The sequence below is a fragment of the Seriola dumerili genome, unplaced genomic scaffold (genome assembly GCF_002260705.1).
Source record: "Seriola dumerili isolate Sdu_G_001 unplaced genomic scaffold, Sdu_1.0 BDQW01012297.1, whole genome shotgun sequence".
Classification (NCBI taxonomy): domain Eukaryota; kingdom Metazoa; phylum Chordata; class Actinopteri; order Carangiformes; family Carangidae; genus Seriola; species Seriola dumerili.
In genome coordinates this window covers 53,741-57,416 of record NW_019186552.1, presented here as the reverse complement: position 1 = coordinate 57,416, position 3,676 = coordinate 53,741, and the positions used below count along the sequence as shown (strand labels likewise).

The window sequence follows — 3,676 nt, the reverse complement described above, 5'->3', positions numbered from 1 at the left end:
CTATAGAACGCCGTCTTGGGCGGCACGGGCGATCCCAGCTAAAAAAATGTTTAACATTTGCGCGATCGGTTTTCTATCGGTCATGTGCATGTAATAACCTGATCTTAATCAGTTATTTTGTATTTTGTCTCTCATTTAAAATATGTGAATTGTTGACAGGTGCATAATTTCTATTCAGTTGGGTCAAGTTGCATCTAAAAGATTTGTCAAGCATTATCCATATATTACTCTGTTTAAATAGTGATTTGAAAACATACAGTTAAAATGTATAAGTTACTTTTAAAAATGGTTCAGTTCATTACCAAAAGAAAAGCATAACAGTAATTTTCATTTATTCTGGAGAATTAATGACCTGGATGTTTTTGTCTTCCGGTTGACCTTTGTGTGTTCACGTGGGGGATACGGAAAAAAAGACACAGAGGAGAAAAAAACGGACGATGGGCTAGAGAAGAGCTGCATTTGTGGGAGAGTCATTGCCGACGTTTTTGGTTATTGTGGTTTTCATGTTGGACTGTGTAAATCTTGCTACTGAAGAAAAAGCTCGGAGTTGACTTTACCAGAGTTGGGACAGTTTATTAATAACGTGTTTTTCCTGCTACCGAGAGCGTGGAGTTAGCCACGTTAGCTCATTACAGCTGCCGCCGTCGAGGGAGAGCGGTCGGACATCGCTTCACCTGCACAGACGAGAGGAGGAGACTGGTCGGGAGGAGCTGCAGCGGCCGTCGCGGACGTTTTGCTGAGGCTGGAGACCATCTGCTTGCTGTCTGCTGCTGTTGGGAGTGTGCATGCTGCTGCTAACCATTGCGGGCTAAGCCAGGCCTGACGAGGAGGATTTTCACGGAGGTGGTAGGAGCTGTTTCATCTCTTCTAATGGAGGTAAACAGTACTGCGTCCTGGTTTTCATGAGCTCCAACATAAAGCGCGCCAACAAACTAATGCAAGCTTGGTAAAAGACAGATAAAAAATAAAATCCCGGGTCAATTTTATTTTGGGGTTTTCCTATTTATTTTCCATACAATGTTTCTTATTTTCTAATGTGGAAGATTTATTGTGTCCCTTAATACAAAACTGAGAGATTGAAAAACCGTGTTGTGCTATCATTTGTCAATTCGTACAGTGAGTATCTGAGTAAGATAATCCATACGTTTTGCAGTAATCTTATTTGGTTGTCAAAGACAGGGTTATTCCCTCAGCCTCTCATTGGGTATTATAAAAGAGTGAGAATCATTGTTTCCCCTAGACATGTTAACTATACAATGAGATGTCCCGTTCGCCACTTAATTGATTATTGGAGATAAAAGGAGGTGAATGCTATAATAAATAGATCTGAAAGCGTTCCACATATCACGAGCCGGTGGCGAAAGGGTTACATGCACATCACGTCAATGACATTAATATGTTACCGTGTCGGAGCAGGCGCCTTTTCTAGTTTGTGTAGGTTTCTGCTTGCTGACAAGTCTCCTCTCTCACTGCCAGAGGTGCATGGTGGGAGGTGAGGGGCGGGGGGTGGTATGACCAATAGGTATGACCACAGGTCTCCCCACTGTATCACTTCTATCTCTGTACAGTACTAAAAAACACGAGGAAAAGCTACCAAATAAACTACAATTCATTGTTGCTGCAACAATGTCAAGGTTTCAATGTGCTTTCGTATGATATCAACCTACAACAGAGACTGACTGACACACAAAAGCTTTGTTCTTGTATTTATAAGATAGGCTATGACAATAAGCCTATACTTACTTATTTGTTCATATTTATTTTTCATTTGAACCCAAGTTTGACACCGCCAGGCTGCAGCACATTAATTTGATGTAATACACAAGTGCAATTACAGTCAGATCTATAGCTGCTTTTTATCCTGGATCATGTGTTTAATTTCTTTGTATTTGTCTATTAATATAGTTTGCTCCTTGTTTGTAAAATATGCTGCTCTGGTGACAGTTGAGGTTGGGTTGACTTACCAAGTTGATAACCATCTACGAGTGATTGCTTAGCATAACTTTGGTCGTTAGGCTCAGTGAAGACAGATAAAGAAAAGATATTGATATGTTGAACCTACTGACTGCAGGTCTCTAAAAAAAGATTCTTTGATGAGTCCCTATGAGTCGAACGTAGGTTTTATACTCTGTTCAAACTCCAGGTCAGATGGTTGGAAAGCTTCAGAAACCCCCTACACCTGCATCCTCCTGACATCAGGTGAGTGTGTGCGTGTGTGTGTGTGCGTGCGTGTGTGTGTTTGTGGTTGTGTGTGGTGGAGGGGAGTCTTCAAGAGACACAGTGTCTGAACCCATCCAAATTTTACTGCCTCCCACTAACACCACCTTTTTTTTACCTCCACCTTCCATTGTAGACGACAACATCTAAAAACACATTTGAACTGATTTTGAGAGACCAGCTTAAATGGACCACAGTGCTCTGAGCTAAATGCTAATTTCAGGACACTAACATGGTCACAGTGGCAATGCTAACATGCTAATGTTTAGCAGGTATAATGATCACCATGTTAGAGTGTGCATAACTAACATTTGCTGATTAACAGTAAACAGCGTCCAGCTTAGGCTGATGTGAATGTCACTAATTTTACATATTATAGGTTTAAAATCATAGAATCTTTTTTTAAAAATCAATCTCCTCTCAACTTTCCAAATGTTATTGGACCAAATGGATAAAATTCTGATTATGTTAAGTTATTTCACTGGGTTTGTGATGCTCAGAATTATATTATATTATCCCTTTTCAGCCGCTGCTTTTCCAATGACTGCGTGGTGCGGGAAATGCTTTTTGAGACACTCTGCAGTTTTCATCACCATCCATCACCATGTTTTTTCTGTACCTACTGCACAGCTGAGACAGAGACATAAAGATGGAGAACTGCTCTGTGTTATGGTGATAAGAAAGATGTTTGAATTGTTGACATGTTTCTATACATTTATTTATTTGACTGTGTCTGTCTTGACTCACTGCTCATAAACCCACAGTTATGGTTCACAGGATGCAGTTCTCTGTGTGTGATCAGCCTCAACGGAGCCATCACCTGTGGGTCTGTAACATCCACCCAGGTTCCACATAATTATGACAGATGCTTGGCAGTCTAACCCTGATGTGATTACTCCTCAGTCCTCACATTCTGCAGCAGCCAGCCTCATGCTGCCTTTACTCACGAAACAATGCAAATGTCTTGCTACCCAGAGGCATCAGCAGTAATGCATATCATGATAACAGCCATTTTTTATTTTATGTACCTACAGCACCATTTGTCTTCAGGGACCATACAATACACACCACTATACTGTCACAGTGCATTTCAGGTTATCTCACATGGCCCTCACGCTTGCCCAGTTTGATTTGGATTATTTTCCTCTAATAGATCCCAGAGGACACAAGCATCATGAAGAGAAGTAACTGGATTAAAGGGATTCTTGCTGGATCCATTGAGACTGCTGCGTGTTGCTCAGTCAAAAACAAGAAGCATTAGGGGAGAGGATTAGGAAAGAGGATGCTGTGTACAGGAGGGAAGGGGGAGACATGGGGAAAGAGAGGAGGTGTGGAAGTACAGGAGAGAGGGGAAATCAGAGAGAGATCAGCAGGGAGATCAGAGGATTGAAAGACAGAAAGAAAGGGGAAAGACAGAGAGAGAGAAGAATGGAAGGAAGGGTAATTATGGGGATGGGAA

The 3,676-nt window shown here is 41.5% G+C and overlaps 1 long non-coding RNA gene across 1 annotated transcript; it reads left to right on the top strand.

The window, feature by feature from the left end:
* The first annotated feature begins 363 nt into the window (after positions 1–363).
* On the top strand, positions 364–2,886 carry LOC111240136. Its single transcript, XR_002665911.1, has 3 exons — positions 364–846; positions 2,144–2,199; positions 2,744–2,886. It is a non-coding gene; the product is annotated as an uncharacterized LOC111240136 (long non-coding RNA).
* Positions 2,887–3,676: the final 790 nt, after the last annotated feature.